This window comes from Heptranchias perlo, chromosome 20 (genome assembly GCF_035084215.1).
Source record: "Heptranchias perlo isolate sHepPer1 chromosome 20, sHepPer1.hap1, whole genome shotgun sequence".
Lineage (NCBI taxonomy): Eukaryota > Metazoa > Chordata > Chondrichthyes > Hexanchiformes > Hexanchidae > Heptranchias > Heptranchias perlo.
This window is the reverse complement of record NC_090344.1, coordinates 7648761-7665675: the sequence shown is the minus strand read 5'-3', so window position 1 is coordinate 7665675 and position 16915 is coordinate 7648761. Positions and strand designations below refer to the sequence as shown.

Below are 16915 nucleotides of genomic sequence, written 5' to 3'. Positions count from 1 at the left end.
ACAACAGCGCACTCTTACTGCACACGCCCTTAATATCTACCCAAAGCCCTGTTTATAGTTCTTATTAAAATCTGAACACTGAAAGTTTAACTGTTTTCCAGATACTGTCAGTCCTGTTTTGTATTTTCAGCTTTAAATTTGCTGAAGTCCGGCAAAGGGAGCGCGATATCGGTCCTGGTGGTGAAAGCTGCTTCGACGGAGGAGTCGGTGTCTCGGAACTGGCCGGGATTGGAACGTTCTTGTGTCACACGAAGTGTCTGAAAGGCGCGGATTCACATGAAGATCATCAGCGCGGTGCCGACACCTCGTGCTGCAATGTTAGCGGCACCGAGAATGAAAAAAACAAGAGAAAAATTCAGAAGGTATGAGAGAAATCAAAGCCAAATGTAGACACCAGAAATATTTCCCATCCTTGATGCCTCTCGATTCCACCCCCAATCCTTCAGTGGCCGGTATCAAATGTTACTGTAAATAAATGCGAGAATCGAAGCAAGGAAGAAGAAACTAAATAACCAGGAAATGCCGAAACTCGGGAGTGAACCAAGGACCTTTAGATTTTCAGTCTAACGCTCTCCCAACTGAGCTATTTCGGCCCCTTGTCAAAAGTTTACTTTATGTCATTGTCGTGGAAGAAAATATAACCCCAGGGGGCATTTCCCCTCCTGTTCATTCCGCAATTCATAAAAAAAAATCGCACTCATATATACACACAAACAGTTCATATCTTAACATCGCACTCATATATACACACTCACAGTTCATATTTAAACATCACACTCATATATACACACCCACAGTTCATATATAAACATCGCACTCATATATACACCCCCACAGTTCATATATAAACATCACACTCATATATGCACACCCACAGTTCATATATAAACATCACACTCATATATACACACCGACAGTTCATATATAAACATCACACTCATATATACACACCCACAGTTCATATATAAACATCACACTCATATATACACACCCACAGATCATATATTAATATCGCACTCATACATACACACCCACAGATCATATATAAATATCACACTCATATATACACACCCACAGTTCATATATAAACATCACACTCATATATACACACCCACAGATCATATATAAATATCGCACTCATACATACACACCCACAGATCATATATAAATATCACACTCATACATACACACCCACAGTTCATATGTGTTCATCGTATTCATATATGGACTCCCACACTTTATAAAACAACAGCGCACTCTTATTGACATCCACTTAATATCTACTCAAAGTTATGTTTCTCGTCCTTACCAAAGACTGAACACTGAAAGTTTAACTGTTTTCCAGATACTGTCCATCCTGTTTTGTATTTTCAGCATTAAATTTTCTGAAGTCTGGCAAAGGGGGCACGATATTTGTCCTGGCGGTGAATGCTGCTTCTGACGGATGTCTCGGTGCCCAGGAGCTGGCGGGGATTGGAAAGATCTTGTGTCACACGAAGTGTCTGATCTGCCCGTATACACATGGAGGTTATCAGTGCGGTGCCTGCACCTCGTGCTGCAATGTTAGTGTGTCTGACATCAGCTTAAAAGGCGGCTTGTTGCAAACACGTTGTGGTCACAGTTTCTGTTTGCGCATAACTGAACTTCAGTCGTTCAAAATGAATTTGTTTCTTTGCTGCTTCACAATAAACAGTATCTTATTGTAAAATTTCGCTCATTGGTTCCTCAGTGTCAGAGGGAGAATTGTCTAAAACTCCTCATTTATTTCATTGTTCATTCAGAATTAGCCCACGGATTGACACAGAGAGATGAACACAGCGAGAGATACAGAGTATCGGTAAACACAGCGAGAGATACAGGGTATCGGTAAACACAGCGAGAGATACAGAGTATCGGTAAACACAGCGGGAGATACAGAGTATCGGTAAACACAGCGAGAGATACAGAGTATCGGTAAACACAGCGAAATGGAGAAGAGAAATAGAAAAATATAAACTGCCTCAAACGCTAACAGACAGTGATAGGTCGATATCAGGAAGAGGAGGTGGAGTCGTTGCAACTTAATTTGTCTCCTTAATTTGCAAAAGCTGGGCAAATTGCCTTTTTTGTCACAAGAGATCCAAGGTTCGATTGCCAGCGGCGCCTTTTTGTTCCATCTGATATTTACCTCATTTGTGAATTAAACAACAGAGTAAGGCAGGGCCGTATTTGTATTAATTCCGGAGCCAACAAGGAAAGGAATGCTGAAATGCTCGTTCTTTGCACAGACGGAACTCTTACTGAAGTAGCAAGCATTTGAGCTTGACAAATCATAGAATCGTTCGAGGAGGGAAGGAGGCCAAAACTCTGCTGCCCGTATCCTAACGCTCAACAAGTCCCGTTCTCCCACCTCCCCTGTGATCACTGACCGACATTGGCTCCCAGTCCGGGAAAGCATCGATTTTAAAATGCTCATCCATGTTTTCAAATCCCTCCATCTCTTCGCCTATTCCTATCTCTGCAACCTCCTCCAGCCCTACAATTCTCATCCTTGTTTTCAAATGCCTCTATGGCTTCGCACCTCCCTGTCTCTGTAACCTCCTCCAGCCCTACAACCCTCCGAGATTTTAGCGCTCCTCCAATTCTTCCTTCTTTTGCATCCCCGATTTTAATTGCTCCACGATTGGCGGCCGTGCCTTCAGCTGCCTCGGCCCTAAGCTCTGGAATTCCCTCCCTAAACCTCACCGCCTCTCTACCTCTCTCTCCTCGTTTAAGATGCTCCTTAAAACCTACCTCTTCAACCAAGCTTTTGTTCATCTGTCCGAATACCTCCTTATGTGGCTCAGTGTGAAATTTTGTTTGATAATCTCTCCTGTGAGTCGCCTTGGGTCGTTTCATTACGTTAAAGGACCGAAATAAATACAAGTCGTCGTCGTTGTTGATGTTGTTGTTGTTGTGGCACTTTATCAACCGCATTGCCCTCATCAACCCTCTCTGTTACCACATCAAAAAACTTAATCAAGTTAAACACGATTTGCCTTTAACAAACCCATGCTGGCTTTCGTTTATTAATCCACACTTGCCCAAGTGACTATTCATTTTGGCCCGGATCATCGTTTATAAAAGCTTTCCCACCACCGAGTTTAATGTTACTGGCCTGTTGTTGTTGAGTTTATCCTTACACTCTTTTTGAACAAGGATCTAACATTTGTAATCATCCAGTCCTCTGGCATCACCCCCGCATCTAAGGAGGATTGGAAGATTATGACCAGGACCTCTGAAATTTCCACCCTTCCACTCCCTCAGCAACCTTGAAAGCATCCCATCCGGTCCGGGTGAATTATCAACTTTAAGCATAGCCAGCCTTTCAAGTGCCTCCTCTGTATCAATTTTCACCACATCCAGTGTCTCAACTACCTCCCTTTTTACTGTGACTTTGGCAGCATCATCTTCCTTGGTAGAGACAGATGCAAAGTACTCTCCTCCATGCGTAGATCTCCTTTTTGGTCCCGAATCGGCCACACCCCTCCTATTATGAACCTTTCATTATTTAAATGCCTGTCGAAGACTTTTGGATTAACTTTTATGTTAGCCGGCAAACTATGTTCATATTCTCTCTTTGCCCCTCTTATTTACTTTTTCACGGTACTTCCTATATTCAGCCTGGTTCTCACTTGTATTGTCAAACTGATATCTATCATAAACCCCCTTTATCTGCTTCATTTTACCCACTATCTCTTTCGTCATCCAGCGATCTCAGGCCCTACCTTCGCCCCTCTTGGGAATCTACCTAGTCTGTACCCGAAACATCTCCTCCACCCATTGTTCAATTATATTTTAGCCTGCCAATCTTTGATTCCAATTTACACGGGCCAGGTACGTTCTCAACCCATTAAAATTGGCCCTTCTCCTGTTAAGTACTTTACTCGAGATTGCTCCTTCTCCTTCACCATAACTCATCTAAATCTTATGATACTATGATCACCGTTCAATAAATCTGACACTGACACTTGCTCCAATTGACCCACCTCATTCTCCAGAACCAGATCCACCAATGCCTCCTTCCTCGTATCATTATGTGTTAATCTTAACACATGTGACGTATTTGTATATTTGTTGTATTTAATGCAATATATTTGAGCTGCGAATGTGTCCAAAACACGTTTTCAGGATAATGCACTCGTGGGCTTATTTTACAAACTCCTTTAACTGCAACCAGCAACCAATCTCCATGAAAGGTTGCGAAGCAAAGCTGGTTTCAGAGCAGTTTTCGGCGTTCAGCTTTTATCCGCAATGTGTAATTAGTAGAAACTCATTTAAAGCACATCTTAGTATCAATGAGAATGTCAGGCACAGGACAGTTGGGTGGAACCGTCTCTTATAATAATGACAAAGTGTAATAGATTATAAAGTGAAAAAGCCAATCCAATCTCTTAGTCTCTCTCTGTCGCTTTCTCGGTGAGTGAACGTAAAACAGCAGAAGAAGCTAAAACAAAGAACTGAGCAGTTTTGTTTGTTTCCTTTTCCTTCGGGCGAGTACAGTTGAAGAGAAGGATTTCTGTTTCCTGCTGGACAAATAACTGGAATGAGCAGTGTATCTCGTTCCCATGGTACCCAGTGAAACATCCACGTTTGGATCTCACATTTACACTGATACCTTCCTTCCTCACTAATTATAGGAAACTTTTGGTAAGGTTCAATCACACTTCAGAAGTCCAGAAGCGCAAAGGAAGGTGGACACCTCGTGGTGACGTAACCTGCAGGCGAGGGAGGTTTCCAGTTTTACCTGGAGCTGTAAATGTATAAACTCCTTCCAATGTACAAACTCCCCTCACCAACAGTAATTCAATTCTAACTGATCTGAGACGTTGATCATTTATGGTGATTATACTTTGTCCAGTTAAAGCAGCAGTAAAATCCGTTGTGTGTTATATACATAGCCGTTCAGTCAATATAAAACATTGTCATCCGACCTACCATGAGCAATGCCACACGGGGTATGTTGGGTTACGGACAGTTCTGCCTCCAGCAGTTGTTCTCTCGGTCACACATCCGGCATCACCTCTCGGTCTCATACTGCAGAGTCACGCCTGAATATAAACACATTTCTGTTTCAGACTTTGACCTGAAGGTCAACAAATCACAAGTCAAGAGGAAGGGAACAAACAAATCAAATATTTAAGAACGTTAACGGATATAAAATTCACAATAAATGACTGAGGAAAAAATGAAGCAAACGGATCAAGATGAACAATTAGCAAAAGGTAACAATTAAAGAAAGGAGAAGGGGAACCGATCAAATCGCTCCAAATAGTTTTTGAAAAATCCTTTTGTTTTTCATCTTAGTTTCTCTGTTAAGTTGGGGACGAACATCGAGAAATACTTTTCGTAACATCATAAAGACAATTAGAATAAACATTTCACAAAGTAGGCCTTAATCTTACTTACACGATAGCATGTTATGGGTTTGTAAAATCTGCAATTGTTTTACCATTCTTTAAGTTTAGAGGGATGCTCTGAATATATGTTCTACATTGAAACGGAAGTGGATTAATCAAATAAAATGAGGAAATTTGTTTATGAATTTGAAGAGCTGATTTTCCATGTTGGATATGGCGATATATTTATTTACGCAACTGTAATTTGTGAAATGATGGAATGTATTTATTTCTATATCTGTACAGGTAAGGAAATCCCCATTGGATCATTTCCAGGAACCAGTCAAGTACTTAAATTAGTTTGTCAAACCCAAAACACCCGTTGGGATTTGCTGATTGAAAATTTGCATGGAAATCGCGACCATCACAAAGCATTTGAACAAATATACCCGCTGAGGTTTCGGGATTGTTACTGACTTCTTTATATCACTGAGTAACCTATTTGAAACTGGGTGAAGCTACAAATCTGATGATAAGAGTTTGGGTTAGAGAAGGAATAGATGAAAGTATCAAATTTAATAACACTGATTCCACAAACACTGTACACCACATCGATTAAACATTGTTAACTGTTTCTACATAAAACTGGTGAGGGTGTAAATCGAAAGTAACAGAAAAAAATCTCATTAATGTCTCAAATTTCATTTTGATATTGTTGCACAAACACTGAACATCCCATCCCTAAAACACTGTCCCGATCTAAAATCAGTCGGCAGGACCCTGAGCCACAGTGAAAATGCTGCGATATCAACCTGTTTCAAAACACACATCCTTCTGATTTGGAGTCAGACGCGACTGTTCTTGCACCAGGCCCACAACAAGCGGCTGGAGCCGGATCCATTGGAGGGCGATCGGTGCAGACTGCCGCCGCGGCTCTCGGAATGTGAGAGGCGGAAACTGGAGCAGCCTGACCGCCTCAACCACAGCACAGGATCCCCGCTCTGCCAAACATTGCATAACTGACTCTGTGGCGCAATGGATAGCGTGTTGGACTTCTACTTAAGGGTTGGAGGAGACATCCAAAGGTTGTGGGTTCGAGTCCCACCAGAGTTGGATTTTAGTTCAGGGATCGGGAACTGGGAAGTGAAATTTTGCAGCAAAACCGCAACAGGATCATTGATGTCCGTGAAGGACGGGAGGATTGGCGAAACATTCTCAAGGAGGAGACTCAACATCTGCTCAGACCGAATGTCAATCCGCTGGACTTCCGGCTCTGTCATACTGCATGTTCCTTCAGACAGGTTTCCAACTGGACACATGCATCAGGCTGCCGTGACAGCATTGGTGCTTCAGGGGTAGAATTCTTGCTTGCAGTAATTCTATTCCTGTAAAAGTGGCTCCTAAAAATCGCAAGATGGAAAGTGTCCTGCCTGAGCGGTCTAACCCGCTGGTTTAAAGCTCCAGTTAAATCCCTGAAATTTAGATGGATCAAAATCATAGTTTGTGGTTCCAATTCCGCAGCCTCCCTCCGGAAAACAAGTAATGCTAAACATCTCATCTGCTATTGCAACAGCGCAGACTGGAGGACCCACATGGCAATTCAAATAAGTGGATGCATTTTGGAACACACCAATTGTACCTTCAACTCCGGTTGAAATGTTCACGAGCAAAAGGATTGTTTGACCTTGCTGAGACTCGAATTAACAACCACGGCATTTCCCGATCCTGCACTGTCATGGAAGGAACGCTCACTGACCGATTGCGCCGCTGGAGCCTGGTCACTCTGATCACCTGTCCCACTCTGCTGGAAAGAATCTTAAGGTAAGAGGCCCTTACCTGTGGAAACTTGTCCTGTCCCCGTGATGAAACTAATATCTGCACTTCCACTTCCAGCTTCTTGCACATCCTCTGCTCCATCGCACGACAATCGGGTTTTCTGCGAACAGGTCAAAATGAACATTGCCAGAAATTCTATCAGTAGTAAGATTTGAACCCAGCGCCCACGCAGCGATTGGATTTATTATCTTAAAGCAGTGATTTCCGTTCGGACAACGCATTGTCAGTCTTTCACTTTTTGTTTAATGCCCAAATAAATAAATTGGAGCTAATTGACCACATTTACGCCGTGCTGGGGTTGTTCTCCTGAGAGCAGAGAAGGTTCAGAGGAGATTTGCTAGAAGTGTTCAAAGTCATGGAGGGTTTAGATAAAGTTAATAAAGAGACGCTGTTCCCATTGGCGGAAGTGTCGAGAACCAGAGGACCCAGATTTGAGGTGATTGGCAAAAGAACCAAAGGCGACATGAGGAAAATCCTTTTTTTACGCAGTGAATGGTTATGATCTGGAATGCGCTGCCTGGTGGAAGCAGATTCAATCGTGGCTTTCAAAAAGGAATTTGATAAATACTTGAAGGGGAAAATACAGGGTCACGGGGAAAGGGCCGGGGAATGGGACCAATTGGATTGTTCTTACAAAACGCAGGTAAGGAATTGATCGGTCGAATAATCTCCTTCTCCGGTGTGTTCATTCTATGATAAATATTATTTTACATACAGTGAACAGACCATCCCTAAAAGACTGCCCCGCGTCAAAACAGAGTAATACTGAAACGTGATTTGAGCACGCATCTATTCTAATCTGGAGTCAGATGCGCTACCGTTGCGCTACGTGGTCATCAGCAAGTAGATGGAGCCGTATCCATTGGAGGGAGATCGGTACCGACCGCCACAGGGACTCGAAGAAACGGAAGCAGCAGCAGCAACAGCGCAGGAGCCCCGCTCTCTCATCCAGCCGTTACCAGCAGAGAGCTGCCAGTCCCGGCCTGAGCCCTGTCTGGGAGCCGCCTGCCATTCTTTCTTTACAGAACGGGACCGATCCAGTTTCAGCTCACACACAAGCTCAGGAATCCCACTCCTGTCAGATTCACTTATTTAAACCTTGTTTAGCTTCAGTGAATTGGGATTTAATTCAATCCTCATCTGCCCGCCGCTCTGTCAGTTCAGGACTTTATTTAAACCGACACTTGGAGCTCTGTTTTAGAGGGTGCCGACTGATTAAGCATTTCGCAGTCCCACCTCAAACACGTTTTGCTGCTAACTTCTGCTTAATACAAAGTTCCCAGGAACGAGGGAATTTCTCCTGGTTACTGAGTTCGAGTTAAGGAACAATAGGGGTGCGATTACACTACTTGGTGTATTCTATGGGCCACCAGCTGGTGGGACGGATATAGAGGAGCAAATTTACAGGCAAGATACAGAGAGGTGCAAAAGCCATAGAGTAGTGATAACAGGGGATTTCAGCTATCCTAATATAAACTGGGATAACAATAATATAAGGCGCAAAGAAGGGGAAGAATTTGTGAAATGTGTTCAGGATAACTTTCTCGACCAGTACGTTTCTGGCCCACTGAGGAAGGAGGCATTGCTGGACTGAGTTGAAAGGAATGAGGCGGGCCAAGTGGAGCAAGTGTCAGTGGGGGAGCATTTCGGGAGCAGCGATCAGTTTCATAAGGATTAGAATAGCTATGGAAATGGACTCTGTCCACTCTAAAGTAAAAATACTCAATTGGAGCAGGGTCAATTTCAGTGGGATGAGAACAGATCTGGCCCCGGTAAATTGGAATTAAAGGTTGTCAGGCAAAAGTATAATTGGACAGTGGGCGGCTTTTAAAAAGATGATTCGGATAGAGAGAAGGTACATTCCAAGGAGGTAGAAAGGTAGGGCAACTAAAGCCAGAGCTCCCCGAATAATAAGAGAGAAAGAGAGTAAGATGAAGCGGGAAAAAGTGGCGTATGACAGGTGTCAGGTTGATAACACAAGTGCCAACCAGAGAGAATAGAGAAAGTTCAGTGGGGAACTGAAAAAGGAAATAAGAGGGGCAAAGAGAGAGCATAAGAATAGCGAAAAACATAAAATGGAATCAAAAAGTATTCTACAGACATGTTAACAGTAAACGGGTAGTAAGAGGAGGGGCGGGGACGATTAGGGACCATAAAGGAGATCTACTCATGGAGGCAGTGGGCATGGCAGAGGTATTAACTGAGTACTTCGCATTTTTCTTTACCAAGGAAGAAGATGCTGCTAGATTCTCGATAAAGGAAGATATAGTTAAGAAACTGGATGGGCTAAAAAATGAGAAAGAAGAGGTACTAGAAAGGCTTGCTGTGCTTAAAATAGACAAGTCACCTAGTCTGGATAGGATGCACAACGAGGATGCTGAGGGAAGTAAAGGGGGAAATTGCTGAGGTACTGGCAATAATCTTCCAGACATCCTTAGATATGGGGATGGTGCCAGAGGACTGGAGAGTTGCAAAGGTTACAACCTTGTTCAAAAAAACGGTGTAAAGATAAACCCAGCAATTATAGGCCAGTCAGTTTAACCTCGGTGATGGGGAAAGTTTTGGAAATGATAATCCGAGACAGAATTAACAGTCACTTGGACGAGTGTGGATTGATTAGGGAATGCCAGCACGGATTTGTTAAAGGCAAATCGTGTTTAACCAACTTGATAGAGTTGTTTGATGAGGTAACAGAGAGGGTAGATGAGGTCAATGCAGTTGACGTGTTGTAGATGTACTTTCAAAAAGCGTTTGATAAAGTGACACGTGGTAAGCTTGCTATCAAGATTGCAGCCCATGGAATAAAGGGGGCAATAGCAACATGGATGCAGCACTGGCTAAATGACAGGAAACAGAGAGTTGTGGTGAATGGTTGTTTTTCGGACTAGAGGGAGGTGCGCAATGGTGTTCCATAGGGGTCGGTGCTGGGACCACTGCTTTTCTTGATCGATATTAATGACTTGGACTTGGGAGTAAAGGGTACAATATCAAAATTTGCAGATGACATAAATCTTGGAAGGGTAAAGAACAGTGAGGTGGATCGACTTGAAGAGGATATGGACACGCTGTTGGCATGAACGGACACGTGGCAGATGAAGTTTGACACTGAACAATGCGAGGTGATGCATTTCGGTGGGAAAAACGAGGAGAGGCAATATAAACTAGAGGGCACAATTCTGAAAGGGTTAGAGGAACAGAGCGATCTGGGGGTATATGTGCACAAATCGTTGAAAGTGGCAGGGCAGGTTGAGAAAGTGGTTTAAAAAGCAGACGGGGTCCTGGGCTTTATAAAGAGGGGCATAGAGTACAAAAACAAGGAAGTCATGATGAACCTTTATAAAACACTATTTCGGCCACAAATGGAATATTGGGTCCAGTTCTGGGCAGTGCACTTTTGGAAGGATGTGAAGGCCTTGAGAGGGTGCAGAGGAGATTTACTACAATGATTCCAGGGATGAGGGACTTAAATTACATGGATAGACTGAAGAAATTGGGATTGTTCTCCTTGGAACTGAGAAGGCTGAGAGGAGATTTGATAGAGATATTCAAAATCATGAAAGGCCGAGACAGAGTAGATCGAGTGAAACTGTCCCCATTGTCGGAAGGGACATGAACCAAAAGGCATAGATTTAAGGCGATTGGCAAAAGAACCAAAGGTGACATGAGTAAAAACTTCTTTACACAGCGAGTGGTTGAAATCTTTGCTATTTGTGCTTTGCATGTGATGAAATGTCATCATTTTACAGACTGTATCTTAAGAGTGGGATTCAAAGTTCAGTGCTTCTGACACCAGGAATCGGGTGCAGCCGTTGTTAAATTTATCAAAGCAGGCAATTGTCGCCGTTTATCACAAGAACGCCCGAACCGGATATGCGGTCAAGATGAAAGTAACGCAACGAGAAGCATCTGATACAACACGAAAGGCATCGGACTATGACAACAATCCCCACCGTTTTGCTTTTCCAACATGAAGGGTGTGACATTTATTCTCTGAACATAGAAACAGTCTGGTATCGCTCGCTACAGAAATCTCCACGTCACAGCGAATTCACCTTTCGGGACCTTGTCTGTCAAGATGAATTGTGATTTACGTGAAGCCAATGTTCCATTCCTTTATATGTTTCATATGCCTGCTCTCCGATCACAAGGTTTTTTTTAGTCCACAGGGTAAATGTTGGACTAACAGCCATGCTCAGCCGGCAATGATCACGGTACATTTTCTTGCAGACAAAACACACATTGAAACCCTGGAACTTTGAGGCGATGAATCCTCAGGAAAAATAAAATAAGGGCTCGAATCAATCTAACCAATAGCACCAACGAGAAAGGTGAAGAGGTCACCTGCTAAACCAGTAATTCACTGAGCTAAACCTTGAGGTTGCAGTGACCAATATAACAGCTGTCTCCTGTCAGGTTACTTTTCCGAAATGAATGGTTGAAACTTGCAGGAGTGAAAATCCAACGAGCCGGTCTTCACTCTTAAACCAGCAACTGTGAATTTAAGAGAAACGTGCCGGAGAAATACTCGATTTCAGCGCGGTGACACTGGGCTAGAGTAAAGCTCAGTTAATATGATCGCCGAATGGCGAGAGGGTGGATTTGGAATTCCTGATCGACCGCACTGCGCATTTTCCAGATCTGCTTCGAGCACCAATCCCTTCAATTCATCACTTACAGGGACAATTCGATTCTCGGTTTCTTTTCCCTGAGTTTGGCGAGATCTTCAAAATTGAAAGCGATCCATATCAGAGCGAACCTCGTCACCGACATGCTCACAGATACAAAGCGGCCGCACTCTGCTTCAGTGAGATGAAAGACCAGAGCGATTTCAAGTTGGAAGGCAATTGCAAAGAAAGCTCGTTCAATGAAAGTGCAGGTCATTGAGGTGCTTTTAAAGTCCTGATTGTTTGAAGTGAACTTTATCCGAAAGCGCTTGAGATTCAGGTGGAGTGATTTGGGGTCTTCCTTTCCCTCTTTGCAAATGTTTGAACGGCACGTCAAGATCAAAAGTCTCGGGCCAAATTTGTGTTTCTCCGGGTTATGAAACTCGAATCAAAAATTATACCCCGCCCTCAACGAGCCCAGAAACAAGAACGTTTCTTCACATTAATGTGTTCGCGACACATTCTATGAGAGGTCTGTCTGTATCATGAAAGAGGATTTTTGAAGAGAGATTCTGATCAACTCCGTGTTGCTCCTGAACAAAATACAAACACCAAACTGTGCGTTTTTGCTACTCAAATTCAATAAATATCACGAATTACACATAAGTACCGTTGGAAGTTGAACGCAGGAACTTCCTGTTTAACGAGACAGGCACGTTAACCAACTTAGCCACTTCTGAGCCCATTCACGGCCGCGTGTCTAACCTCCTCTCATTAATATCTACCTCACATTCTTTTGCGGGCTCAGACTGTTTTATCTTTGTCCATTTCGCTTGCCCGTTTCCCTGTGAATCCCGATACTGACTGCGTTTCAGACTGTGTTTATCTTTGTGTGTCCATCAGTGTGCTGATACACGGATGAATATTTGTGCTTGTATTTGTTTGTTACATTAAATAAATTAGGGGATCAGACAATTCTCGCTCTGACACTGAAGAACTAATTGAGCAAATTTCACGGCGAAGTATTGTTTATTGTGGAGCTGAAACTAAAAAAATCGTAAGAGGTGCAAAAAGGGAAAACGAGAAAAACTTGTGAGGGAAATTAAGACAACAATCAAGGTTTTTACACGTACATTAAGAGAAAGAAGGGTGACTAAGAGTAATGTGGTCCCCTTAAAGACAGATGGAGGTGATATTTTAATTGAAAATCAGGAAATGGCAGACCAGCTGATACTCACAGAAAAGCATGAGGATAATCGACCAGAAACACGAGGAAAACTAAAAATAAATCAAGGGGATTCAGTGTAAGTAAAATAATGGTAATGAAGAAAATAATGAGACTAAAGATGGAAAAATCTCCAGGATCTGATGGTTACCACCCCAGGGGATTAAAAGGAGTAAGTGAGGAGATTGTACAAGCTTTGGTCATAATCTTTCATACTCTCATGATTCAGGATTTGTTTCATGGATTGAAAAATTGCCAATGTCATTCCATTATTTAGGAATGGGAGCAGAGATAAAATAGGACATTATAGACTTTTAGTCTGATGTATGTTGTGGGGAAGTTCCCCGTATCTGTTATTCGGGAAAGAATGACTGAGCACTTGGATAAATATGAATTGATCAGAGTGAGCCAGCATGGATTTGTAAAGGGTAAGTCAAGTCTAACGAAACAAGCTGAACTTCTTGAAGATGTAACTAACGTAGTAGATAATGCAGTGTCTATGGATGTTATATCGACTTCCAGAGGCATTCGATAAGGTACCACGTAAGAGACTGTCAACAAAAATGAGAACACATGGAAATTAAAGCAACCTATTGACATGGGAAGAGAGTTGGTTGGGAGGTAGGAGACAGAGAGTAGGGATAATGAATCTGTGCTCAAATTGACAGGCTGTGATTAGTTGTGTCCCCCAGGGATCTGTACCGGGGCATCAGCTTTTTACTATATGTATAAATGAGGCAAATGAAGAAATAGAGAGCCATATATCCAAGTTTGACGACGACACCAAGTTAGGTGGCACAGTGAGTAATGTAGATGGGAGCATAAAGTTACAAAGCGAAATTGATAGATTAAGTGAGTTCGTAAAACTGTGGCAGATGGAGCTTACATAGAATTACATAGAATGTACATCACAGAAACAGACAATTGTGCCCAACTGGACTATGCCGGTGTTTATGCTGCAGACGAGCCTCCTCCAACCCCTCTTCATCTAACCCTATGAGCAAACCCTAATATTCCTTTCTCCTCCATGTGTTTATCTCGCTTCCCCGTAAATGCATCCATGCTTTTCGCCTTAACTACTCCTTGTGGGAGCGAGTTGCACATTCTGGAGAGCATCTTTGTAAATATGGTTCTCTTGAATGTCATATTGGATTAATTTGTGACTATCTTATACTTATGGCCCCAATTTTGGACTCCTCCCCACAAAATTGCAAACACCTTATCTGCATAATCTTAAAGTCCTATTTCAGGTCACCCTCAGCGTTCTATTTTCCATGGAAAAGAGCCGAAGACTGTTCAATCTTTCAATACGGGGAAGTGTGACGTCATCCACTTTGGACCTAAGCAAGATAGATGAGAATATTTTCTAACTGGTGACAAACTAGGAATTGTGAAGGAGGAAAGATGTTTACGGGTCCAAGTGCAGAAATCATGAAAAATCAGTGGACAGTGACAAAAAATAATTCAAAAGGCTCATGGAACTTTGGCCTTTATCTAAAAGGAGCTGGAATTCAAAGGGGTGTAAGTTATGTTACAGTTATATAAGCTCTGCTGAGGCCACATTTCTAGTACTGCATTCAGTTCTAGGCACCACACCTCAGGGAGGATATATTGGCCTTGGAGGGGGTGCAGCGCGGATTCACCAGAATTATACCGGAGCTAAAATGTTTAAATTATGCGGACAAGTTGCAAAGAAAAGGTTTGTATTTCCTTGTGTATAGAAGATTAAGTGGTGATGTATTCGAGTTGTTGAAGGTGATTAAATGAACCAATGGTGTGTGTGCGAGCTGTGAGACAGCTTGAAAAACCAATCCTCTCCACCACTGGGGACTGAGACTTTCAACAAACAGGGATTTTCATTCGTGCAAGTTTCGTCCACATTTTTTGCTCTTCATTTCTCCGACCTGCTTGTTGCGCCTTTCCCTTCAATTCAGGACTTACAGGAAAAACTCGATTCTGCGGTCAATCTTCGGGTCACATGGTGAGATTTCAAATAATTGAAATCGACCCTTATCAACCCCAATATCGTCACCTACACGTTTGACGAATGCAAAGCGGCTTCAATCGCGGTTTTGCTGCACAACTCGATCAAAGATACTGTCGGTAATTGGAGGGTCTTTCAAGTCATGACACGAACATAACAGTTCGCACTGCCGTTTTCCGGAAGACGCTTCAGATCCATGTGGAATGATTTCGGTCTGGCGGTTAAATCTGTTCCCTCTTTACTAAAAATACTAAAAGTCCCCCCTTTGAACCCGGGACTTTTAGTATTTTTATAACCTATACCAAACGTGTTTATCCTGTACTGTGCATTACTTATTAAATATTACAGGTAAGCAGAGTACTTGAGCTGTCATAGCTGTGACTTTGATTTTTCTCCCTCTCCTCTGGATCTCCCCGGCAACTGCCACTAACCACAATCTTCTGTCACACTTCTCCATCAGGAAGTTCCGAGTCTCGGTTTTCAAATGAAATAACGCCCATCTCTTCAGTCACCGACAGCCCAGAGAGAGTTTCTTAGTTTCAGCTCCCACTTTCCCCAAATCCTCAAAGTAGCATGAAAATAATTGTCCTTAAGTTAATAATAATAATATAATTAAAAGTTATTATCGTCTGGGGTTTTGTTTCAGATGCCACGGCTTTGAAATGTCACTGCGGATGTTTAACGAATCGCCTCTTGGTTGGAGGCTTCTGTGTGGGAAAGATCTCGAAGTGATAATTGAGAGACCGAGGTTGAAGATGTTTGATGGGAGCACTGGTGACACAGACCGTGCGCGGCTCCAGTGGCGCAATCGGTCAGCGCGCGTTATTTCTACAATAATTATACCCTCGAGAAATGCTGGAGTTGTGAATTTCAGCTCCATCTAAAGTTGTTGAACCTTCCAAACATTCTTGATTGGAGTTCAAGGTACAACTGGTTCCATAACGCATCGACTTCTTCATGTCCCCATGTGGGCACTGAGGCTCCTCTGGCCTCCCGTCTTGCAATAGCAGGTGAGAGTTTATTTGTTCATAAGAGGAGAGGGGGCGATTGGCGACAACTGAAATGGTAAAGCGGCCGGCACGAGATGTTTAAATCGAAACAACCAAAACACAATTCTTCTTTCCGTGAAGCAGGTATTCATCGGTTTGAAGTGTCGTGGAGGGAAAATTCGGGAGGTAAGTCTGCTGCCTGGTGTCACGGTGTAACGGGTGAAATTATTCAGCTTTCAATTGTTGATCGGCTGAAATGTCGAGAGGCATTTTCCAGCTCCCGTGTGGAACAAGTTTAGCTTTTGAGCCATTGGGTAAAGTGTTTTATTTTTATTGCTGCTGAGGAATGACAAGACATTTTGTACAAACAAGAAGAATTGCAAAATCACGAGTTCACTGTCCATGTTTCTGACATCATGTTCAACAGAAACAAGGAATCTCCTCAACACGTTGCTGAAAATTGGAGAAAAGGGATCCTCCCTCAAATTCGACAGCGACAAGGATAATTCTGAGTCCTACCATGAATCTGTATGATGGAAACCAATTTGACAGCGAGCCTGAATAGCTCAGTCGGTAGAGCATCAGACTTTTAAAACAGGTAGTGATCTGAGGGTCCAGGGTTCAAGTCCCTGTTCAGGCTAAAAGTTTTAAAACAGCTGGCAAGATCTGCTTTTCCAGCGGACCAATATCAGCGAAAGGAGCAAGAGTTGGCCATGCAGTCCCTGGAGCCTGCTTCGCCATTTGATAAGGTCATCGCTGATCTTCGACCTCAACTCCACTTTACCGACCTATCCCCATATCCCTTGAGTTCTTTTGTGTCCAAAAATCTATCTACCTCAGTTTTGAATCTATTCAATGGCTCAGCATCCACAGGCCTCTGGGGTGGAGAATTCCAATGATTCACAACCCTCTCAGTGAAG

General features: G+C 42.9%; 3 non-coding genes across 3 annotated transcripts; 2 read left to right on the top strand and 1 right to left on the bottom strand.

The window, feature by feature from the left end:
- Positions 1-520: 520 nt before the first annotated feature.
- On the bottom strand, positions 521-593 carry trnaf-gaa (transfer RNA phenylalanine (anticodon GAA)). Its single transcript has one exon. It is a non-coding gene; the product is annotated as a tRNA-Phe (tRNA).
- Positions 594-6378: 5785 nt separating this feature from the next.
- Positions 6379-6470, top strand: trnar-ucu (transfer RNA arginine (anticodon UCU)). The gene is given in 2 exon segments: positions 6379-6415; positions 6435-6470. It is a non-coding gene; the product is annotated as a tRNA-Arg (tRNA).
- A 10080-nt stretch (positions 6471-16550) lies between these two features.
- Positions 16551-16635, top strand: trnak-uuu (transfer RNA lysine (anticodon UUU)). Its single transcript is given in 2 exon segments — positions 16551-16587; positions 16600-16635. It is a non-coding gene; the product is annotated as a tRNA-Lys (tRNA).
- The last annotated feature ends 280 nt before the right edge of the window (positions 16636-16915 follow it).